Raw genomic sequence first — 25,260 nt, 5'->3', positions numbered from 1 at the left:
ACTAAATCAGGAAAGGAATCCAGCTGCTAAAACGCCAAGCCATGCCCCTTTCTGGACCCGGAGGGGGCCCTCCTGGACACATCTCCGCGTAAGGGGCCAACTCTGTAGGGGCTGAGACCAACGGCATCTGGGGGCCCCCAGGCCAGCCCAGGGCATTGAGTGGCAGTTTAAGATACGGGTGAGAAGAAGACAGACAGGTGAGAAGTAGAGACCAGGAAAAGAAACCGGAAGACAGGAAACACAGAGACAGCAGAGCAGAGAGCAACAGGAAGTGGAGAGACTTGGCCAGTGGAAGTGGAAATGGCCAGCAGGGGCCAAGGGTGTTCAACATTCCTTTGCCAGCTGGACTCCCCGTGCAAGGGGACGAGGAGAACTGAAGTCTCTACCAGGAAAATTCAAGCCTGGAGATAATTTAAGCTTTCCTGGGCCTCTGCCAGCCATCTCCAGGGTTTTGTCAAATTTTCCGCTTACGACCTTTGCATGTGGAAACTCAGCCTCCATCTTAGAAACCCCATCCTCAGCTCTGGCTTTTTCCAACGTTTTTGGTTATTCAGGAGGGTTTGTGAATGAAGATGTGGGATGAGGGGTTTATAGGGACTGGCTGGAGCTATACCCTCCCCGCCATGCACACTCATTCTTGTGCAGAAGGCCCTTCTTGGGGTTGGGGCAGAGATGGGGTATCGGGATGTCCTGCTTTGACCCCTAGAAGAACAGGCATCCTGAGAGCCCCAGGGCACATTCCCCGCTGCCTGGAAGGGCGGCCCCTCCTCAGAGTACGCTGGGATTTTTTTTCCCTACTTTCTTGTGTAAATATAGAACCAAATCACACAATATATAAAGTATTCTATATGTATATATATTTTGCAGTTCATGGTCTTCCCCCGTCTCCTCTAATCCCACCCTTCTGAGGATTACTATTTTGATGTGTATCGTTGATCTTTCTTTAATGCTTATAAAAACACACTGACCTACTGGCTTTTTTTCCCCAGACAAGACTAGGATACATATTGTTCCTGAACTTGCTTTTTGAAGAAATTCAGCAATACATCCCGGGAATTGTTCCAGCTCATGAAATGTGGATCTCACTCATTCTTTTTTTTTTTTTTTGATGAGGAAGATTCACTCTCAGCTAACGTCTGTTGCCAATCTTCCTCTTTTTTTTCTTGAGGAAGATTAGCCCTGAGCTAACATCTGTGCCAGTCTTCCTCTATTTTGTGTGTGGGTCATCGCCACAACATGGCTTGACAAGTGGCATAGGTCTGCACCCCCAATCTGAACCTGTGAACTCAGGCCACTGAAGCGGGGTGCGCTGGACTTAACCACTACACCACGGGGCCAGCCTCTGACTCGTTCTTTTCTAACAGCTGCGTTGCATCCCGTCGTGTGGATGTAACACTGTCTTAGTCTATTTGGGCTACTATAACAAAAATATCACAGACTGGGTGGCTTATAAACCACAGGAATTTATTTCTCGTAGTTCTGGAGGTTGGCAAGTCCGAGATCAAGGTGCTGGCAGGTTGTGACTGGTGAAGGCCTGCTTCCGTGTTTAGAGACGGCCATCCTCTCACTGTGTCCTCACATGGCAGAAAGGGCAAGGGAGCTCTCTGGGGTCCCTTCTATAAGGGCACTAATCCCATTCATGAGGGCCCCACCCTCGTGACCTAATCACCCCCAAATACCATCCCACTGGGGGCTAGTTTTCAACATATGAATTTTGGGGTGGGCACAACGATTTGGTCCATAGGAACCATGATTTGATTAACCAGTCTCCTGTCGATGGACATTCAGGTTGTTTCCAGGTTGGGCTGTTGTTGTTGTTGGGTTTGGGTTGGGTTGGGTTTTGCTATTATTTTACGCGACCCTGTGCTAATTACTGCGCGTCTCTCCTGGGGCGTTGATTCTGTAGGACAGCATCCTGGAGCGGGCTCACCGAGTCAGAGGAAACGTGTGATTAAATTGTAGCAGGCACTGCCAGATAGCTTCTCAAGAGGATCCTGCAATTCACACTCCTTCAGAATGATCTCCAGCTCCAAGACCAGAGGGTGATAATTTCTCAGGGAAAGCCTGTTTTCGATTTCATTTCACTTTTAAGTAAAACATGTGAAATTACTTACTAAACTCTAAAGCGATTACGGCTCAGATGTCAGCTGGTGATGACTCGCTCCTTAAGTTCTAAGTCATAGTGCTTCCCATCCCCCTTCTACAGATTTTCCCAAGTCAGTGCCCAGCCAGGGTTTCTGGAAGTTCCTGGAGGGAGAGGGGAGGCGTTTGCAGTTGTAGGGTCTCCTCTGACTCCTCCCTCTGGGTGACCCTGAAATCCTTCCATTCTGGGTCATCTTGTAATCCCACACATGCTACTGTTCTCATGCCAGATGACCCCATATTGGGACTGCACCCTTTTCTTTTCTTTTCTTTTCTTTTTTTTTTTTGAGGAAAATTAGCCCTGAGCTAACATCTGTCACCAATCCTCCCCTTTTTTGCTGAGGAAGACTGGCCCTGAGCTAACATCCGTGCTCATCTTCCTCTACTTTATATGTGGGACGCCTACCACAGCATGGCTTGACAAGCGGTGCCATATCCGCACTGGGATCCCAACAGGCGAACCCCAGGCTGCCAAAGCGGAAAGTGCGAACTTAACCGCTGCGCCACTGGGCCGGGCCCCCGGGACTGCATCCTATGCTATAACACACCCTCCTCATACACAGTTATTCATGTGAACAGAATACTGAAGCTCTGGGGGAACTGGCAGGATTTACATCTTAGGATACACATAACTTAAATTTCAAAGTTCAATATGCCTATTGCTAAAAATTCTCCCAAACATTTCTGAAATGAGAGCTCTAGTCTTCTGATTTACTTGGTCCATCTGTTTCTCCCCATATCTCTGCCCCTCTCTCAGAAAAACAACTGCCAAAAATAATAATAAGTCCTTCCGTTTTCTAATATGCCGCAATCCAGTTCGGTTCTCCCCAGCTTCCACTCCCGGGTTTTGCTGCAGCACGAAGAAAGGGCCTTTCACAGAATGGGATTCACCCGCTTTCAAAAGGAGCAGGGCTTGTAAGTAGCACAAAGTTTTCGCTCCTTTCCACACCAAAAAGTTTCATTCAAGGGCCGGCCCGGTGGCTCAGCAGTTAAGTGCGCACGTTCTGCTTTGGTGGCCGGGGGTTTGCTGGTTCGGAACCCCGGGTGTAGACATGGCACCGCTTCGCAAGCCATGCTGTGGTAGGCATCCCACATATAAAGTAGAGGAAGATGGGCACAGATGTTAGCTCGGGCTAATCTTCCTCAAAAAAAAATTATTAAATTTTTTTTTAAAAAAGGTTCATTCATTTAATCCATCCTCCACCCTGAGCAGAGCGTTTTTTAAAAACTGTAAATCAGATGGTAGCTCCATCCCTGCTGGTTCCCCAAAGCTGCAGAATAGACACCCCGCCCCTCCCCCGCGCCCTCGCCTGTGTCCTGCTGCTCCCAGATCTCTAAACCTACTTAAGGTTCTGTCACGTCCCCTTCCTCTCCTCTCCCTGCTCACGACACACACAGGCCCCCAGCCAGGGGAGGGGGGGCCTCCCCGAGGCCTCTTGCTCCCCTTCAGTCCCTCCACCCGGCTCTCATTGGGGTGCACAGGGTCTCCTCTCCCCGGGGTGGGAACTGGCACAGATGATCACACAGTTTTCCAGATCTTTGTTCCAGACTTGGACCTCAAAACTCAAAGCCAAAACCCAAACTCTTATTCTCTGCATTGTGCTGCAATGATCCTCTCTTGAGGTGATGGTCCTGCTGCCCCAATGAGGGAGGGGCCCAGGGTGACAGGAAGAACCAGGAATAAGCATTTTCACAAATGCATCAGCTCATCTTCTCTTGGCGGAGACCCCCTGGAGGCCCGCTGGCTTCTCTCGGGGAATACTTTGATGAGCTCTTGGATGGCGGGGTAGGCAGACACCCCAAGGGGCATGCAAGAGGGAAGAGGGGCGGTTTGCATCTAGCTAACCACTGGGCTTCCACTGAGAGGGTGTCAGCACTCAGAGCAGAAGCGGGATTGCTCAGGATAATGAAGGAGCTTTTAGAGACTGTAGATTAAAAGAAAGGAAATGTGAAACAGAGAAGAGGAACTCTGAGGAAAGCACTGAGACATTTCAAGGGGATTTCTATGGGCATTTTGCTGTAGGATGACATCTTTCTGCATCTTCCTGAGCTACTGTGGCCGTGTCCTCACTGCTCTCCCACGAGGACCCACCCCCAACAATGCCTTCTCCGCACACTGACAGACCTTTCTGAAATGCAATCTGATTGTCCCCTTTCTGCCTAAGACCTTTGGTGGCTCCCCATTGCCCTCAGAATAAAGTCCAAGCTTCCCAAATAGCCGTGAGACCCTTCATGAGGCGGCTCCTCAGCCTCTCTTCTCTCCGCTCCTCACCTGCAGGTATTCACTCGGCAACCGGAGCTGCCGCCCTTCCCTCACCTCCCTGGCCCTCCCTGCTGGGCCTTTGCACAGCCATAGACGTCCCACTGAACTCCCTGCTTTCCACTCCAGAAGCTTTTTTAATCCTCACAACCACCCCGAGAGGAGGGAGTCTTCACCCTAGTATTAGAATGAAGGAAACTAAGGCTTGGGGCATTTGGTCCATGCTGAGGCCATATAGCTTTAAAGGAGAGGATAAAACTAGGCCTGTCTGATGTCTTTGTCCCTTCCAACACACCCCTGCCACCAGGGCTGGCAGTCTCACCACAAGCGGTGTGTAAGAGGCACATCAGGATCGTTACAGAACAAGAGCATCTTAGCTCCAGTTATTGTGTCACCTTATGGGACTCTGAGACCAGGGAGTTTTGCTGATGGGTAGAATCAAGAAAGATCTAGAAAGATAAACACTGTATGATTCCACTTATATGAGGTCCCTAGAGTACTCAAATTCATAGAGACGGAAGGTAGAGTGGTGGTTCCCTGGAGCTGCGAGTGGGGAAATGGGAGTTACTGTTTACGGGCATAGAGCGTCAGTTTTGCAAGATGCAAAGAGTTCCGGAGATGGATGGCGGTGATGGTTGCACAACAGTGTGGCTGTACATAATGCCACTGAGCTGTACACTCATGTCATGTGTATGGTACCACATTGTTTTTTAAATATTTTTTTAACCGTACAATAAAAATTGCAAAGTTCATGGGCGAAATGGAGTTGGGGCCTAACACTTAAAAACTTGATCGATTACACACGAAAAAAAAGATAGGAACCTAATAAAAGTAGTAGCAGAGTTTTACACGTGTTAAATGGTTAAAAAATACATCAATACTACAACAAATGTGGTAGCTCACCTTGAAGTAAAAACAAAAGATCCAAAATGGATGTTCTCAAACTTTTTGGTCTCAAGACCTCTTTATATTCTTAAAGCGTTAGGGACCCCAAAGAACTCATATTATGTGGTTTGTATCTATAGATATTTTCCATATTCAAGGTTAAAACAGAGAAATGTTTAGCAAAAAAGAACACACAAGCACATGTTCCCACAGCCATCACAGTGATGACCTCATCACATGTCATGGAAACTCGGGAAAACTCCACTGCACGCTCGTGAGAGAATAAAAGGGAAAAAGGCAAATAACGTCCAATATTCTATTATGAAAATGGTTTTGATCTCATGAGTCTCCTGAGAGGATCCAGGGGACTCCAAAACATTCGCAGGACACACACTGAGAACTGCTGATCTATTCTAGAATGAAGGCAGAGCCTCTGGCAGGGCCAGTGGAGAGGATGGGAAAGGGGGAGGCAAGGTTATCCAAATGGGAAGTCATGGACAGTCGGGAAAGTTTCTCCTGTGAGGAGCTATGGAAAGGCTGGTGGATGCAGAGAGAATGGCCCAAGAGACTCAGCCACGCCCACCCGACCTGGAACAGTGTCCCCCACAACTTAGCGATTGGGCCCAAGGCTGCCCGCACTCAGCTGCTCCCTGGACTACGCCTTCTGGACCTTCTGCAGGGTCCCAGACAGCAGCGAGACTGTCCCGGTTGTTCTTGTATTAGAAGCAGGAAGGACCAGTTGGTTGAAAGCAGCTCTGCTGACCGCCAAGCCGGGGAAGGCAAGCCCTGCCCTGCGATGCTCCCGCAGACCCAGCTCCAGCGGCAGCCAGTTTTAATAAGGCTTATTTAAAAACAAAACCAAATCAGCTTACTCTCAGTGCGAAATGAGTTGTGTTTGGCCTTAATCCCCTGTGGTCAGTCAGCACTCGGCAGCTATGCCAGCTGTCCCGGTCCCCGCAGACCGCCTTAGTGAAGGTTACGTCCCCTTTCGAATAAGAAGCAGCAGAAATCCAATAATGCATTCTGTGCAGTGAAAACTTAATCCCAAATATCATTTTTACTCATATGAGGAAAGTCAACCCGCGGAAGATTCAATTCGACAAACACTGTCTCCAAATTGAGGTCATCCATTTTCTTAATTGTAACGTTGCTGCTTCTCGCACCAGCTTCTGACCAACCCCCGGGTCAAGGCTCTCTGATGGGTTTTCTTCATCAGATTTTCTGGTCCCCTCCTGGACTGTGAAGCCAGGACAGAGTGGGGATTGGCAGCATGCTCCCACTGATGCCAAGGGGAGCTCCCTGAACACCCAGGCATTTATGGGTCAGGAGGGGTCACAGGCATGGGGGCATCAAGTGACATGACCCTTTGGGGATGCTAGGATACTGGAGGAGCCTCTTGTGCAGGGGACGTTCTGGGCCATGTGGGAGAAATGGTGGAATGGCTGTGGAGCCTGAAAGGAGGGTCCCTGGATCGCCAGAGTAGGGCATGTATAGTCAGGGTTCTCCAGACAGAGAACCAACAGGCAGTACACAGAGCGAGATTTATTGTAAGGAACTGGCTCACATGATTGCGGAGGCTGACGAGTCCCAAGGTCTGCAGGGTGAGTGGGCAGGATGGAGACCCAGGAAGAGTGGATGATGTAGCTCCAGTCCAAGTGTGAAGGCCTGAGGACCAGGAGAACCACAGGTGTAAGTTCCAGTCCGGCAGGCTCAAGACCCAGAAGAGATGAGGTTTCAGTTCAAGTCCGAAGGCAGGAAAAGTCGACACCCTGGTCTGAAGGCAGTCAGGCAGAAGGAATTCTCTCTTACTCAAGGGAGATCAACTTTTTTGTTCTATGTAGGCCTTCTACTGATGGGATGAGGCCCACCCACATTAGCAAGGGCAATCTTTACTTTGTTTTACTCTGGCCACTGATTTAAATGTTAATCTCACCCAAAGCCATCCTCACAGAAACACCCAGAATAATGTTTGACTGAATATCTGAGCACCCCGTTACCCCGTCAAATTGATACACAAAATTGGCCATCAGAGGCGCCCAAAGAAAAAGGGAGAAAAAGATTATCTGTGACTCAGCGGGGAAAGGGTAGTACTCACTCGGAAGCAAGGGAGAGCTGAAAACTGGGCACCCCCCCAAGGCTGGCGGTGGCGTCTGCGGCCGGGGTGTCCTCTGAGTCCTGCACAGTGGGGCCAGGACTGGAAGGCAGGCTAACTCTGTAGGGCCCACAGGGCCTGGACCGTTAGAAGCCAGACTTTGGGGCACTAATCGGCGCTCCCAACCCTGGACCAAGGAGGACAAGGCGGCATCTCAGACAAGGTGTCTGCACTCCCGGTTACCTTTCTACGGCTTTATTGATTCATGCGGAGCCCCTAAGCAAGCAACGAGAGAAAATGACCTTCACCCCGGGTTAAAGGAACGGCTGAGAATCCAGAGAACCTGCTTGGGCCCCTGTACCAGGCAACACCTTGCAAGCATCATCTCATTTAACAGTGAGGAACGTCACGGTGGCCCTCCTGTAATTAATCATAATTAATTAAGACATCATAATCAACATAACTGAGTGCCTAGGATCAGCCTGAACCCGTGCATTTAATCCATTAAGGACGTTAATGGAACAACCCTGAAGGTAGCAGCCATGATGCTTCTCCTTTATTCTATGAATAAGGAAAGTGAGGCACACAGAGGTGAACTGACATGCGGTCAGACATTCTCTGAGGAGTAGAGCTGGGATTTGAAGTCCAACAGTCCTTCCAGAATTAACCACTCCACTCTGCCGCCTCCACGCATAGGTTGGGTCCCATGGGGGTTCCCCCATCTTTGGGTTATACACGGGGCACCCAGGAAACTGAAGTGAGAAGCACCACTGGGCACCGGCCAGAGGGCACAGCTGAGTGGAGTAGAAAGCAGGCTGCTGGGAGCTAAGGAGAGCAGACCTGCCTTCCACCTGGGACCCCTCTGGCTCCCGCCTTTCTCTTGCCATGGCTCCAGGCAGCCTCTGGAAGAGGATGACTAGAAAATGAGGAGAAAACAGCTGCTACCTAACGCAAGGCTAAGGGGAGATGGCAGCTCTGAGGACAGTAGAATGGAGCCCCGACCTGCAGGGAGAGCGGACGGGCGGGGACTGGGTGGGCCGGAAGCTGCTTCCTGTCTGAGGGCCCTTTAGCCTCCTGTGCCCCCTTCAGGCTCCCCCATTACATCTGCAAACCCTGTGGTGCCAGGGACTCTGTCTCCTCCCAGCACACAGCAGACGGCCCATCGCCCCAGGGGCCTGTGGGCTCCCAGCAGCCCGGCAACCCTTCCCAGGCCAGCCTCGGCTTCTCCTTCTCCCTGAGGAACAGCGAAGTCTGCCCTCTGAGTCCAGAGCAAGCTCTGAATTTTAATTCTGGACTTAACTCCGTGGCGGTTGAGCCAGGAGCCGTTCGGAGATGGATTAGCAGCCCTGACATTCAGCCTCGAGTCTCTGGGAAATGCGACACAAATCAGCCTCTGCTAAGACCAGCCCTGGGGAGGTCTCCCGGAGACACAGGTCGTGCTGTTGGGGAGTGACCCCTCTGGGCCATTCACCATGATTTTGAGGCCACTCTGCCCTCCCAGGAGCAGGACTCAGCAACATGATGGGGAGGCAGCGAGAGGGGAAGGACACGGCAGAAATGAGAGGTATAACACCAAGGCCACGGAGTCCTGGGGCGGAAGGAGTTGCTCGTCATGGAATAGCACCGGCACACACCAAAAACTGGGAGGGCAACAGGGCATCTGAGGAATTGGGGCTTGTATTAGTCCGGGTTCTCCAGAAAACAGGACCAACAGGAGAAGGTCCGAGAACCAGGAGAGCTGACGGGCTGAGTTGCAGTCGGAAAGTCAGCAGGCTCATGACCTAAGAAGAGTTTGAGTTTGAGTCCGAAGGTAGGAAAAGACTGGTGTCCTGGCTCAACAGTGAAGCAGGAGGAAATCTCTTTCCTTGTGGAAGGGTCAACCTTTTTGTTGTATTCAGGCCTTCAAGTGATTAGACGAAGCCCACCCACATTAGGGAGGACGATCTGCTTCACTCAGTCTACCAACTCACATGCTGATCTCATCCAAAACCGCCCTCACAGACATACCCAAAATGATGTTTGAATAAATATCTGGGCATCCTATGGCCCAGTCAAGTTGACACATCAAATTAACCATCACAGGGCTCAAGGAAGAAAAGGAGAGGATACTTAGCACAAAACCACATAAGGGCTATGCAAGATAAGCTCCCTTTGACCCAGCAAAGGCCTGATCATCTGGCAGAGGCCCCAGCCTAAGGCCAGGGCAGGTGCAGTGACTGCAGAAGTTATGAGGGACCCTGAGGAGGGCCCCTGGGAGGAGCGCAGGGTAAGGGAATGTGCAAAATATGTACAACCTGGGCCATAATTAATTAATTAGCTAATTAATTAACATGCAAATCCAAATTTTAAAGATTATTACCTTCTTTCTCTAATGAAACAAAACTAGGCTAAAATTTCTTTTTGGGATAAACACTGTAGCACAAATCAGTCATTCAATCCTTCTAATAATTGCCAACTCATTTGTGGGGTGATTTCTTTTTTGTTCTGGCTGCCACTAGCTGGGACGGCCCTGTCTGAGCCATGTTGACTATAGGAACTGCCTCAAGCTCTTCCAAGGTCGTCCCTGTCAGCCTGTTGGTCACTAGGTCCCTGGCACCTGGTGTTCTGTTGCAGCCAGTGCTGCACAGCGTCCTGTCCACGCGTCACGGCTGGGCACACACACACCTACCATGTAGTCTGGGCGCAGAGCCTCTGCTACTGTGGCTGCCTGGCTCGCCACCTGCTCTGTCGTGCCCACCAACGCCGCGTACTCTGGAGCAGTGGGCAGATGTGGGACTCACACTCACTGCCCCCAGCCACTTGGTACCACTGAGGGCTGCCAGCATCCTCTCCAGCATCACTCTCAGCCCTGGTAACCTCCTACGGGCCGCCAGGGCGAATGTCAGGTGGTCGTTTGTCATCTCATGAACCTATACTTTTCACCACCTGGTATGAGAGGATTTCAATATTTTAATCACAATGAAGCCTCACCGGTATGTCCTCACCAAACAACAGCCCTGAGTCAGAAGGACCCAGGAGGCATGAGGAAGGGGGTGGAGATAGAGGATGACCAAGGAAGATGGGTTTCCCTACTGACTAGACAAGAGCTAGGCAGACTGGGAATCTAGAACAAAGGTCCCCAATGTCCACTGCAAAGATGGGGAATGAGCTAGAAAGAGAGGCTAGAAGTACAGATCTTCCTAGAGAATCTTCTAGACTGTGCATGTAACCATCTTATAGTAGGAATTAAGAGTAGAGTGCTGTGCATATTTACCACGTTCCATGTATCTACACCATGGAAAGTATTCCCCTAATAGTTTCCTTTGAATTTTGCAAAAAAAGCTCTTTAAAGAACATATTATTATCTCCTATTTCATGTGAGGATAGGAAAGCCCAGAGAGTTTGAATTTATTCATCCATCCCACAGATGAACACATCAGGTACTGTGCCAAGCGCTGGGTAATAACTGACCCAAATAGATGTGGGCTCTCCCCTCATGGAGCTTACAGTCTGGAGAGCCAGTCTGGCCTTAAAGAAATTAGCCCACAAATAAATATACAATTATACATTATTCTAAAATACAATAAAGGAAGGGCCAAGGGTGCCATGAGAGAGAACGACATGGGGGACCTAATGTAGACAGATGACTCAGGGAAGCTTCCTTCTGGGGGAGCCTATGGTCACCCAGCCGTGAGTGGCAGAACCAGGATTCTAACCCCCCTTGCTCTTCCCACCAGTTCCCATCACTAAGCAAACAGGAATGGGGGACTGGTCAATTTCCCTTTTGATGCGCAGTCTACATGTCTTGGACACACGTCTTGGACATACCTTGGCTGCTGTGGCCTGAGGTTCCCACATCTACATTGCTACTTCTTGTCCTCCTTCAGTGTATGGGGTTGGGATAAGTCAGACGTGGGAGGCTGATGATGGGACCATTTAGAAAATGTTGAAGGGTAGCAAGATGCTTGGAGGCCCAGATTCCATTCCTGACTTTGCTGCTGACCAAGGATGAGACCGAGACATTTTGCTTTACCCAAAGTGTAAGGAGTCATGCAACGATCATAGCTGCCATTTACTAAGCCCCTGCCATGTATCAGGAGCTGAATAGCTGCACTGAATGAGCACTGTCATCTGTGGTTGATTGAATGTTAGTGCTGACCCTTCACTCCTCAGTGCACCCGGGCTCTTGACATGGACCAATCGTGGGAAGCCTGTGCTTTGAGATCCCTGGCACTGGGCTCAGATGTGTGACTTGCTTTAGCCAATGGGATGTTAGTAGATAAGATGCAAGCAGGGGCTTGAAACGTGTTTGAGCAGTGGGATTTGCCCTCTTGTGTCTCTGCCATTGATATGTGAAGAGATTCCCCCAGGCAGCTGCTGCCGCTTCGGCCTGGGCCCACAATGAGATACATGGAGTCAGCCAGACACGCAGCTTGAAGCAGAGCTGCCCAGCGGAACCCAGCTACAACAGCTCGTCCCAGCCAACCCTCAGAAAGGTTAGAAGTAAATCTTGTATTCTTGTATGCCCCTGAGATGTGGCGCTTGATTGTTACACAGCAATATCTGGCCAATACAGTGTTTCAAACTCACAACAACTCTATGAAGTAAGTATTCTTCTCTACCACTTTACAGATGAAGAAGCTAGAATTGAGATTTATACTCTGGCCTGTGTCATAAAAGGAGCAGTGGCAGAGTTGGGATTTAAATCTAGAACTTTCTGGGACTAAAGTCCAAAATGTAGATGTTTGTGCTGCTTCAGTAAACCCTGCAGTGATGCACTAATTTGGACGATGTATATGTGACGGTGTAAATCTGGATATGATATACTTGACCGCTGGTCCCTGGAGCCTGGTGCTGCCCAGCTGCGTAAGCTGGCCCCGGTTGTTGTGTGAACTCATCAGTGATGCCACTCCACATTTCGTGTGTGTGAATTTTTGGTCCCGATTTAATAGTATTACAGTGGGGTTTACAGTATTATAATTAGCTAAAGGTCAAGAGCAATTTTTAGAATAAAACTTCAGTATGTTTGGGAAAGAGAGAAAGAATAATGAAGGAAATGGATTGTATTTAAGAAGATAAAAATCCTCAGGAAGGAAAGAAGGAAAAAATGATGACTATCTTCATTTCGAGGGGCTGGAGTGGAGCGATCACTCCAACCGCAGGTCAGCATGGAGGCTCTTGCAATTATAATCGGACAAGCGACCAGGTGACTTGATCCTGGGTGAAGGAGTTAACCTGGAGAATGAAAGCAGTGATGAGACCCCAGTGCCCCATCCGTGCTGTAAAGGAACTGGGTAAGGACATCAACTCAAGTTCAACGGAATCCGCCAAATTCTTCCTCCCCAGCTGAAGCTCCAGGCTGCAGAGCTCAACTCTGGGTTGGAGCCAGTTTCCAGTTAACTGGGCACCTCATCTCTTCTCCAGGCTGGGGCGGGGGGCGGGGGGCCCTAAAGGAGCTGGAGGAAGGGCCACCAGTAGGATCCTGTGTCCCTACAGCAGGAGGGGCAGCTCTGCAGTTGGGGCTCCTCCCTCCCCCAGGGCTCTGCAGTGCACACTGGGCAGAGGTGTGTTCCCGCTGCATCTGGGCCTGCGCCAGCCCAGGGGGGTGATGGACTGCAGACCTGGGGTGAGGCTCAAGAGACTCTGGAGAGGCTTCTGGTTTGGATAGAGACCATGTCAATGGGGGGGCTGCGGGGTGCAGGTGGGAGCAAACAGCAGGGATAGGAATCGGGGGTTGAACTACTGTGGGTCAGTTTGGGCTTCCATCTTCTGTGTGTGAACTGAAAGCCAAGAGGGAGTTCAATTTGTCTGCCAGAGGATGCGCCAACCCTGCCCCCACCCCCTGCAGGCTCAGCTGTTAAAGAAGGCCCCAGGGACAAGGGATCAGACCACCTTGGCATGGGTCAGGCTGTCTCTGGTGGCAGCAGGCCTCTGCTTCCTACACCCTAAAAATTCAGTAGTGGAGATTGGGGAAAATAAAGGACAACTGTGTGAGTCACCAAAATATATCACAACCATAGCCTTGACGACTCCTGTGTCCCCAGACTTGGCTCCAGAGGCCAGTTCTGCGGAGGGCGGGGTGCCCCTTGCCCTGCTTAGGCATCTGGGTCATGGCTTTTGAAGTGTTTGTTTCTGGGTGGGGGAAATGAAGCGGTGACTAAGCTTGGAAGTCATAAAGCCTGGTAATAAACCTATCAGTGAGGCTGTGAGCGGGCCAGCGGGCAGAGCCGGTGTCTTTGCAGCAGGCAAGGTCTCTTGCTTCCAGCTCCTCCAACAGCGCCAGGTGGTCCCTGATGGAAAGGCACTCAACACCACACAGCTCCCAAGGTCCTTTCTGATGGGCCAGGAGCATCCAGCTGGGATCCAGCTCAGAGGGCAGAGCAGGGCTGAGCCTGGGATGGAAGAGGGGCCAAGCTCAGTGTGTCCAGGCGACATAGACCTCGTCATTCTCTGAAGCCCTTTCTGAAACCATGTACAAGAAACACTGGGATTTGATGAAGGGTGCTCTCTCCCTGGGGATTTCCAGCTCAGCTCATTGCAACACCTCCTGCTTCCTGTGGATGGTTTTCACACACAGCAGCCACGAGACCGGCATTCTGAAGGTTCAGACCTCGGCTCAGCTCAGCCGTGTGACTAGGGCAGGAAGAAGCATCTCTCCCAGCCTCCATTTTTTTCAGCTATAAAATGAGAATGATAGTAGCACCTGCCCTCCTGACCCACGGGCATTTAGCAAGGCTCAAATGGAGTAATATATTCACAAGATATGAAAAAGAGTGAAGAGCCACATAACGATGAAGAATAACAAGTCTTGAGTTCAACCCAACGGCCCTTTACCAATTGCCAGCTTCATGCCAGGCAATGTCTGGGCACCAGAGATGCAGAGCTGGGGACAGAGGTGCATTCCAGCACTCTGCAGGATGCTTGGAGGAGACAAAAATGTATACTAACAGTGGCACTAACAACATTAATAATAATAATCACTCACTAAGTGCTCACTGTGGCCCAGGCCTGGGCTAAGTACTTCACATACATTTAACCTTTGAACTGCTATGCAAGGCAGGCATTACTGTTTCCATTTGGCAGATGAGGAAACTGAGGCTCAGTGGGGTGAAGTCATTTGCTCAAAGTCACTCAGCTAAGTGGCAGGTCAGCTAACTTCAAAAATCTCTCCTCTCCAGGCGTGCACCTTCTTTTCTAGACTTACTAGCACACACCTGTTAGCCTCCAGCGAGCTCTGTGAACTTGGACTCATTCTGACTCTCTCCTCTTCAGCTCTGTCACCTGTAAAGTGAGGGGCTTGGACCAGGTGGTCCCTGAAGGGTCCCCCCGCTCTAGAAAACTGTGCTACTGGCCATCTCTAGATGCACATCTCCCGCTTGGGTGAGGAGGAAGAGGACTAGCAGGCCTTGTCCCGGCTCAGCTTCAAACTGGCTGTGTTACTTTGGGAGAGTCACTTAACCCATCTGGGCTTCAATTTCTCTGTCTTGCTAACTAAGAACAAAATGTGTTCCTCTTCCCATCTCACCAGCTTGCAGTAAGAATTAAGTAAAAGTAGTTGGAAGCTGCTCTAACAATGTGTGGGGGATGTTACCAGTACTCCTCACTATTATTGAGTGAGGGGCAAGGGAAACCAGCAGGGTCAGGGAGCCAGCCTGCAAACTTGGCACCCTCCCCGTGAAGCTGTGTGTGAGAGGCTAAGCTTCCTCTGTCAAACCTCAGGCCCCCCTTGAAAGCGGTTCCTATTATGTAATTCGTCGTTTAATTATTCTACTCGCTGACAATCGCCGCATGTTTACTGGGCGCCGGGTACGCAGCCAAACCTTACGTGTTCCTGCAGCATTCCAAGGTCAAATCAACAAATCTACTAACTCAAACATTCTCTTTTAGTCTAAATAAGTCAAAACAGTTTATGGGAGGCGCCAAGGTTAAGAACATGAGTCAGACAAGCAGGGTTCAAATCCAATCTAAGTTGTTCCTTGTCAGCATGACCTTCGGCATAACTTTCTAAGCCTCAGTTTACCCATCGGAAAAATGAGGATAAGGCCACAAATCTCAAAGAGACACTGGGAGCAGATGATGAGGTCACGGCCAGGTCTCAGTAAGCAGAGCTCCGTGGTGAGTGCAGACCCAGGCTGAGGGCCCGTGTGCTGGCAGGGCACCAGGGGGGTGAGCAGAGTCAGGGGGCAATGGGCAGCTCGAAGCAGACCAGGCCCCAGACTGTGCTGGTCTGGCTTAGAAACAGGCGTGATGGGCAGGCTGGCTCAGCGACTGGTTCCCTAGGAAGCCCCGCTCGGGCCAGGAGGCTTTCTCTGTAGACACTTTCTCTCTGTCCATGCATTCTGCCCCCTCCCTCTCTCCCTCCTTCCTCTCTTCTTTCCGAACTCCTGGATCCAAGAATGGTCTTATGACTCCAGCAAAAGGCTGCCTCCGCTATGTCAAACCAGAGTGTCCTGCCCCAGGGAGGGAAGGGCAGTGACTGGAGACGCTGCTGGTGAGGGAGGGCTGCTGGCCCAGCCGCTGCAGTAAACACAGAACCTCTCTGAGGGAAGAACCTTCCATCCGGCCGTTCTGTTTGTGTGAATTCTCCTCTCTGTGGCCATGGCACTCAAGGTCCTCTGTGAGGCTACCAAGGCACAGACTGTCCTGCGGGGTAAAGGGGGGTCCCTGAAGAAAAACCCCCAAACCAACAGGGAGCAAGCGAGAGCCGGCCCGGTGGTGCAGCGGTTAAGTGCACACGTTCCACTTCGGCGGCCCGGGGTTCGCTGGTTTGGATCCCGGGTGCAGACATGGCACCGCTTGGCAAACCGTGCTATCGTAGGCATCCCACATATAAAGTAGAGGAAGATGGGCATGGATGTTAGCTCAGGGCCAGTCTTACTTAGCAAAAAGAGGAGGATTGGCAGCAGATGTTGGATCAGGGCTCTTCTTCCTCAAAAAAAAAAAAAATTAAAAAAAATAAAGAAGGAGAGAGGGAGATGGAATTGGCATTTTGTCCTCAGTCAGCCTGAGGCAGGGCTTCCTCCAAGGGGCTTCCAGGCCTGGCTCCTCATGGCAATGTCCAGGAGGCCTGTTAGAGGCCGGACCCCGGGCGGCCCTGAGGTGCTGAGTCAGGCCATCTGAGGTGGGGCCTGGGATTACAGACTGAACGCGCTCTCCAGGTTGTTCCTGCTGGCCACTCGCCACATGACTCTAAGAAGGATGCTGGGGCACAAACATGAAGTTATTGAAACACACCCATCCCAGACTGAATACTGATCTCATTTAGTGCTTTTTCACCTGTGATTACTTTGCTCTCCTTTCTTCTGCTCAAGAGAGCTGAAACAATAACAGTCACAGTGAGGGGAACGAGGGTGACGTTGTGGCACCTTCCTCATCTAGAGCTGTTGGCAGAGCTCAGGGTCAAGGGGGGCACCTGGGGGCTCCTTCCAGCTCATCTACATACAATGAGCCCATAAATCAGTCGTGTTCTTCCTGCCACACTGCCCTCTCTGCTCTGGTGGCTTGTCACCAGGCCCCAGGCTGGCCTGAGCTCCCTGGGACGAGCTTGGGGTGGGGCCGTGGGAGCCGTGGCCTGTCCTGCAGGAGGTGACCCAGGTTCTGGAAGCGTCTCCGCTGTCTTCCTGCTCAGGTTGGACCCGTCTCCCAGACAGGTGAGCAGCCTCGCTGTCCAGCTGGCTCCCACAAGCGAAGGTCATAGCATGCCCTGGCCCAAACTTCCACTCACCTAAAAACAAACACACTGACCCAAGCCAGGCCTCCTTTCCCTGCTGTGGAACGTGGGGCAGGGTCTCTCACCCAGCTAGCGTTGTCTGTGAAACGGAGGGAAGAGCAACACCGACTCCGAGGAGCTTTCAGGGAGATGAAAGAGAAGACGCTGCCACAGAGCAGGGGCTCCTAGAAAGCCTTCAGCACCGGCTCCTCCCCTTCCTCCTGCCCTCCTTCCCGCCTTCTCCCTTCCATGTTGGTTCCCGGGCCCTCAAGGAAGAGGCTGCCCTCCACCTTCCCAGCAGGCCAAGCTCACACTCTGGAAGCTTCTCCCACTTCTTAGAGGGCTCGGCCCAGCAGAGGTTGGCTTTTGTGACTTGTTAGGTTAGAGGATGGTGGTGACTACAGGAAGCCTACTTCCCCTGGGCTTTTGCTCCCAGGAAAGTTCAAGACTCTTCTGCAGCAAAAGATGTCTGAGCTACGGCTTGAAACAGCTGGTTGGGCCAAACATTAGTTATTCAGTCAACAAGCGCTTAATGGTCCCCTGGTAGCCAGGAAACTTAGGGAATATAGAGATAAGTCCTTTCCCAAGGGGCTCTCTGGGGCCAGGGGAGACACATCCTCATATCCACCTATTAAAGGGCTGCAAGTGATTCCAAGGACATCTGCAAGAGCACCGGCAAGGCCCAGGGGTGGCAGTGGGAATTCCTGCCTGGGAAGAAGGGATCAGGACAGGCTTCCTGGATGGGGGACCTCAATGTAAGAATTAAAGAACGAGTTTAGAGTTGGCCAGGCAGAGGGGGAAGGGAAAGCAATGGCATGGAGGCATTCAGGAACCACGAGGGTTCGGTGTGGTGGAGCAGAGGGTGACCCCCAGGGGTTCAAGGTGGTCGAGCAGAGGGGGACCCCCAGGGGTTGAGTGTAGTGAAGCAGAGAAACAGGCGGCGGGGTAAGTAGCTGGAGACGTGGAAGGGGGCAGATCGTTGAGAACTTGTGGGTGTTCTGGGGTGGGAAGATCCTGGGGTCAGAGACATGGTGTGGTTACATTCATCCATCATGCAGTGTAGACTAGAGGGGAGGCTGGAGGCCTTGAAGCTTGAGGGCCACAGCTGGGACAGGCCGGACCTGGAAAGTCAGTGTGTTTGGCTACCTGTTTCCCTTTCATTTGTTCCAGAATAAGAATCCACTTATCAAGGAGTAGGGTTCAATTCATAATACTTCCAGTATTTCATGAGAACCTTAAAGGACCACCCCCACCCACACACCTCCATGCATATGCTTACACACGTGCATGCACGCAGAGCCAGGAGAGAACTGTCAATAGCAACTAGAAACCAGCCCTTGCCCTCCTCGGGGTGGGCATTCCCTGCCATCCCTCTTCTCAGCACACAATGGCTTCCCCAGCTGGAGAACTGGGCCCGGTGCTGAGGACACCTCCAGGCACCTCAATAGTCATCATCACATGAATTTTCAGAGTTGAGTCTTTTTGGGCCCATGAGCCAACTTTAAGGCAAGCATTTCCCATCTTCCTGAATCACTGGGACCCAAAAGAAAATAAGAAACCTAATATTCAAGCTTCTTCCCCCTGGAGAAGTTGAAAACTTTGACCACTTCTTCTTTGCTTCTGCTGCATCTAATTCAACTGTGCTCAAGCCTGAGAGTGTACAGGAATCCCCTGTTGAAACGCCAATCACTGGGTCCCACCCACAGACATTCTAGTTCCACAGCTCCGGAGCGGAGCCCAGGAATCTGCATTCTAAGTTGTCCTGTGGTCAAAGACTGAAGTTTGGCATCCCCATGATTTACAAAAGAATTGAGCCAGAGGGGCCTTTCTGCCCTCCTCTCATTTTCCCCTTTCCTTGTGTGATCTCACCTAGTGATTGCATCATTGAAGGCATCTGATGAGCCAGAAAAGAAGACATTTCTCAACTGCTGTAACTCAGCCGGAATCCTGGCCTCCATGCACAGGGAGACGTACAGGGACGTGGCAGATGTTGGCTGCCTACCCAACAGCCATCCCCTTCCCTGGTCCACACTTCCACGTTCTTTCTGGCTAAATAGAACCCAGTTCTGTTCAGGAGTCAAGTGACATGTGTTTCATGGCAGGTGGGGCCCAGGCCCTGGCCTCAGTCCCAGGGAGGGATCCTGACTGCCCTAAACCCCGAGTACACATTAGAGTGTCTGAGAAAATTTTAAAGATACCCATGAATGGGGGCTGGCCCCGTGGCCGAGTGGTTAAGTTCACGCACTCTGCTGCAGGCGGCCCAGTGTTTCGTCGGTTTGAACCCTGGGCGCGGACATGGCACTGCTCATCAAGCCACACTGAGGCGGCGTCCCACGTGCCACAACTAGAAGGACCCACAACTAAAAATATACAACTATGTACCGGGGGGCTTTGGGGAGAAAAAGGAAAAAAAATAAAATCTTTAAAAAAAAAAAGATAGCCATGAATGGATCCCATCTGGGGTCAGTTAAAGCAGAGTCTGTGGGGCTGGGACCTTGGTGTACTTACTTTTTCTTTAAGCTCCCCAGGTGAGTCTAATGTGCAGCCACACTTAAGAATCAAACATTCACAGTAATAATTCCATTCTCCTTGCCAGTGACTGACTTAAGAATGAACAGAAGGCATGGTTATGGCACAAAAGGAGACATAAAAGGAAGTCTGCCCCATTATTCTTCACGAGGGACATGAGGAAAAGATACGTGTTCTTCTGACCTTCTGACTTTTGGACATTGTTGTGTGAGATTGATGGCAGCCATCTTGTCACCATGAGGAACAAGCTTTCAAAGGTTACTCTGCTGACAATGGCAGAGCAAAAACATGGCAAGACCCTGGGTTCAACTTGCCATTGAAGTCTTGCATGTGATATTGAACTGCTAAGTTCACCAACTCTGGAGCCACCTCAATCTCTGGACTTCTGGTGATGTGAGATAGTAAATATTCTTTACTGCTTAAATCACTGGTTAGGTCTTTTTTTGGTTGTCTTTTTGGTTGTTTTGTTTTGTTCTTGTTTTGTCAGCCAAAAACATCTTACGTGACGCAAGAAGACAAGAAATTCTAGGAGGCTGCCTCTTGGTTCCAATTGCCCTTCTAACGATACCCTTCCGATCTTTCAGTAACAAAGGCCCTCCCCTCCCTTCCACAGTACCTAAACTGAATCTGGCTCCCTTAGGACTCCAGAGACGCTGGACACCACATTGATTAAGCCCATGGGCTCTGGCACTGAAGTCAACCTGCCTGAGTACAGACGTGCCCTCCACCATTGACTAGCTGTGTGCCTTCTGGTAGTGATTTAAGCTCTTGAAGCCTCAATTTGCTCATCTGTAATTAGGGGATAATTTTACCTATTTACCAAATGTTTGGATTTGACATGTGGATTTAATGAGATAATCCATGCAAAAATCCATTTAACAACCTTCTGGATGCCTATAAGTGTTACTACAAGTATTGAGTCAGACATGAGGAGTCTGAATGACCAGAACATTCTCAACTTTTCAGTAAAGGAAATTCAGTAGTGAGACTAACTGTCTTTCTATGTTTGTGATTGGAAAAGTCAAGAAAAAGCCTTTGCCAGGCTCTGTCTCAATTTCTGTTGCAACAATGTGGTCTCCATGTCTCTTCCAGGGAATGGAGTGAGTGTGGCTTTTTATACCCTCTAACAAAACAGAGATGATTGGGATGTCCCATTGTACAGTTACCTCGGCACAGCACATCATACGTGTCACCACAAGCTGTTCCTGCTGTCGCAACCTTGAACGCTCAGAGATTCAGGGTGCCAGTTTCCTGACACGTGATTCATCAGGCTAGAGATAATCCCACAAAATGCCTGTCCGTCTGTGTGTTTCTGTCATGTCTGTCACCATTGTACTCAGAGTGCTTGGAGCTGCTGCCGTTTTTATGAAAGAGAATCACAAAGGTGGGAGAAAGGAGCCTCCTGGGTTCTGGGGCCTCACCTGGTGAGGTGTGGCCAAAAGGCTGAGGACTGGTCAAGGCAAGAAGTAGGTCTGCCTCTTCTGGACTGTCCTGACCCCAGGGTGAGCCTGAGTTATAAGTTCAAGGCGTTCCTCAACCTGCCCCCCAACAGCAGAAGCCCTTCCCCAGGCGCTGCGGCCTACAGGATCTGCAGGCTGTACCCAGGCAGAGGACGCCCATGGCTGATGACGTCTGCCTGGTCTCCCTGGGGTTCCAGCCTTTAATCTGGCTTTGCCAACAGCCTCATGCTCGCTGTACTGTTCGGCATGGCCAGCTCTGAGGGGCAGGATTAGATCGGAGGAGGCGGGTATGTCCACGTTTTACTTTAATCACATCTGGTTGAATTTGTTGCAATGGAAATGTGGTTTTTTAAAGTACACTTTTGACCCCGTTGAAATGCAGGTGGGGGTTGGAGAGCAGAGGGATGCGGCGGGTGGGTGGGGTCAAGAGACCCTCAAACTTGTCTGTGGTGAGAGCTTCCTATTGACCTGACCCAGCAGGGGGTCTGGGCCGTGTGGGGGAGGGAACGTGCCCAGTCTTTTTCGCTTCCAAACACTGGGTTTGGTACCCGTGGGCTGAACCCCTCCCCTGCCCCTTCAAGTCTTGGCTACTCTTTCCATGAGGTTTATTCCAAGGCTGCACTCAGACCCTAACACCTAAGCTAATCCCGATGCAGAGCCTCGGGGAGGCCAAAAGTTGTCACCATTTGCTTCTCTGTTCTGCGTGTCTCATGGTTTTGCTTTGACACTTTTCTACCAGTGTCTTTTTAAAAGATTCAACACGTGATACTTAGATATACAAAAAAAGTGTACAATATAATTAACACCTGTATGCCTACCATTCAGCTTAAGACACAAAGGTTTTACCAACAGAGTTGAAGCTGATCACATTCTCTCCTCTCTCTTTGCAAAATAACCTGAATTTGGTACCCATCGTTCATAGAAATTGGGATTAAGTCTGGCTACAAATAGCAGAATACCCCAAAGTTACTTAAGTGAGGTAGAAGCTTATTCATCGTTGTAAAAAGAGATCTGGAGGAAAACAGTTCAGGGCTGCTTGAGAACTCCAGGATGCTAACCAGCTGTCCTGTGTGCCGTTGTCTATAGCAGTTTCCACTTCCTGGACTAAGATAGCTGCCAAGCTCCAGCCATCTTATCTACTTTCAAGCCAGCAAGAAGAAGAAGAGAACAAAAGAAGGGCATGCCACCTGCCTTAGGGTGACTTCTTGAAAATTGCACTGTGCTGTATATCTCATTGGCCAGACTTAGTCACAAGGCCATACCTAGTTGCCAGAGAAGCTAGAAGATGGAGTTTTTATTCCAGCTGGCCCTGTGCCCAGTTAAAACTCAGGAGGTTGGGGCTGGGCCAGTGGTATAGTGGTTGAGTTTGTGCGCTCCACTTTGGCAGCCCTGGGTTCATGGGTTCGGATCCTGGGTGCAGACCTAGCACCGCTCATCAAGCTGTGCTGTGGCAGCGTCCCACATACAAAACAGAGGAAGACAGGCAGCAATGTTAGCTCAGGGACAATCTTCCTCAGCAAAAGAGAAAGATTGGCAATGGATCTTAGCTCAGAGCCAATCTTCCTCACAAAAAAAGTAAGTAAATAAATCAGGAGGCTTCTCCTAAGAAGGAGAGGGAGAGCGAAATTGGGAGACACCTAGTGGCCTCTGCCACATCACAGTCTTAACCAGAATCCAATTTAGGACTTTACATTGTTGAAGATGCCACTTTTTTTAAAAGAAACTTTCTGTGTATTTAGTATACTTCAATAAAAAGTATGCAAATAATAAACCTCAATGACTTTTCACAAGTGGATCAGGATATAGAATGTTACCCAAAGCCCAGAAAGCTCCCTTACAACAAGAAATGATTCAATCACAAAATACAATCCCAGGTTGGCAGCTGCCTCCTTCCGTGTTGGCGCATGAGAATTGAGTCTGCGTTACTCCTTAGACTCAGCGGGGCATGAGCCCACTTGCTATTCAGTAAGTCTTTCTCCTGATGAATGAACTGAAACTGAAGCTGAACTTCTCTTAAGAGAAATCCTGACTGACCAGCGGATGTGTCCATGGATTTGGTTACGGCTACATTACGTACAAAGAAGTGGCATTAATTGTGCTCTTATTATGAGCCAGCGTCTATACTGAGCGAAGATACTGTCGGCATTCCTGGATCTGCCACGGACTTGGGGGTGGGTGGGTGTGATATCACCTGACCTTGAAGCCCCTTGAGCCAGCTCTGCCTTAGAGTTCTCATCTGCAAAACAGGATGACATTGTTGTGATGATTGAAAGAGGAAAATGCTGCAAAAGCGGTCTGTAAATATAAAGCTCGACTTAAAGGCACTGCCTATTCCCCCGGGGAGACCAAGCTTCTGAGTTCTACCCAGCGATTATCCCCTAGCACGCAGCTCCATTTCCGGTCTTGCAGGAGCCACCTGCACCTCCCATCACAGAGCTGATGGCAGCGGGAGCGCTGAAGAATCGTCTGGTGGACAGAGCCGAGGGCTCGCTGTTTTTCCTTTGTCAACTGGCTCTGGATCGTGAACCCCTTTGCCTCGTGCTGCCGCAGCCCTTCCACAGATTTCTGGAACACTCAGGGCTCTCTGAGTTTCACTTGTGGGCTGCCTTCCTCCCTCCCTTTCTCACTTTTTATACGGTGCCAGCCCTTATATATTTAGCTCTTTTCATCTTGCTTCATAAATCATCCTGCAAGTCAAGTCTCTGAAAACATTCCCCTGAACTCCCTCCAAACCGTATCGAAAATACTTACCTTCTGGTAAACGCATCATAGCCAATTCAGTCTGTCACCGCCGCCTCCGTTACTGGGAGAAAGACGACACAGAAACTGCAAAGGAGCAGGAAAGCCAGGCCCAGCGCTGTGTGTAGAGTTCTGCGTGTCTCCCTTTTTTTCCAAAGATGCTGAAACAGCATTGAAAGGCCTCGGAGGTCATTTACTTTATAGTCTTCACCATATTGGTGTAATCTGGTGGTTAAGGGTTGGGACTCCAGCATCCTAGTGCTGGGCTTGATACCCCAGCTTCATCACTTATTTGCTCCAGCACCTTGGCCAAGTCCTTTAACTTTTCTGTGGCTCAACATCCTCAGCTATAAAATGGGAATGATGAATGTCGGCCTCACTGGGCAGTTAGGAGAATTACATGAGATAATGCATGGAAAGCTCTCCACAGGCTGTCTGGTGCTTGGTAAGTGCTCAATGGATGTTAGATGTTGTGGTAGTTTTTCTACCAGTATCTGTTTTCTTCATCATCCTTATTAGAAGAACCCTGGTTTTATGCTGGATGCCAAGATACCTCAGTTTAAAAAATAATGATAATGTTTTCTGGGTTTCCTTGCAGCCAGAAGTAGGCATGTGACACAGTTCTTGCCAAGGAGACACCAGCTGGAATCCCCGGTAATGCTCCCAGGAAAGATTTTTAAAGGGACTAGACTGAATAGGCATATGCCTGTCTACTCTTCTCCCCTTCCTCCTTTCTTTCTTGTTTAGAATGTGAGTGTGATGTTTGGAGCTTCAGCAGCCATATTTTGACCACGAGCCAAATTTGAGGATGACAGCCATGCACTCAGAATGATGGACTAGAAAAATAAAAAGAGCCTGGACCTCTTCTCCAAGACAATGCTGTGGAGCTGCCATACCAGCTCTGGAGTGCCTGCTTTTGGACTTCTTGTTATCAAATAAATGAATAAATAAATAACCTCCTAATCTGCTTAAGCCCTTATTTGTCAAGTTCCTATTACTAGCAGCCATACGCAATTCCTAACTGCTACAAGCATTAGGCTCCTTCTGATGAGGAGCAACTCCAATTAGAGCTGGTTGGGAGCCTGAAGTGGTTTTCAAACTGTGTACCACAGAAGCTAGGGGATTCCATGGAGCCCCCCTCTCAGATGGGAGATTAGGGGTGGAGGTGGGACCATGCTGCCTCTCTCTGCCCCATCTGTTTTTCCAACTTTGTTTTAATGTTTCATAGGGGGAGAGGTGGCCCAGTTCGCTTTTGTTTAAAGAAAAAATTCCAGGGCAAAAGAATAAAGGTTTGGAAACCACTGTTCTTGTCCAACCCCCTCATTTTACAGATGAGTGATCTGAGGCCCCAAAAGTGAGGTCACTTGCCCAGTCAAGCTCAGCCAGGCAGAGCCAAGAAGAGAACGAAGTTTTCTGCTCTTTCCAGGGGCCCTGCCAAGTGCTAGATCTGCCGCAAAAAAAAAAA

General features: G+C 50.0%; 1 long non-coding RNA gene across 1 annotated transcript in view; it reads left to right on the top strand.

Moving 5' to 3' along the window:
* Nucleotides 1-24,709, top strand: part of LOC124235543 (uncharacterized) — a 46,402-nt gene extending 21,693 nt beyond the window's left edge. The window contains exon 5 of the long non-coding RNA XR_006887513.1: nt 24,394-24,709. This is a non-coding gene — a long non-coding RNA (uncharacterized LOC124235543). The remainder of the gene's footprint in view (nt 1-24,393) is intronic.
* The last annotated feature ends 551 nt before the right edge of the window (nt 24,710-25,260 follow it).

This window comes from Equus quagga, chromosome 2 (genome assembly GCF_021613505.1).
Source record: "Equus quagga isolate Etosha38 chromosome 2, UCLA_HA_Equagga_1.0, whole genome shotgun sequence".
Lineage (NCBI taxonomy): Eukaryota > Metazoa > Chordata > Mammalia > Perissodactyla > Equidae > Equus > Equus quagga.
The sequence above is the reverse complement of the archived record's forward strand: the minus strand, read 5'-3'. Positions and strand labels throughout refer to the sequence as shown.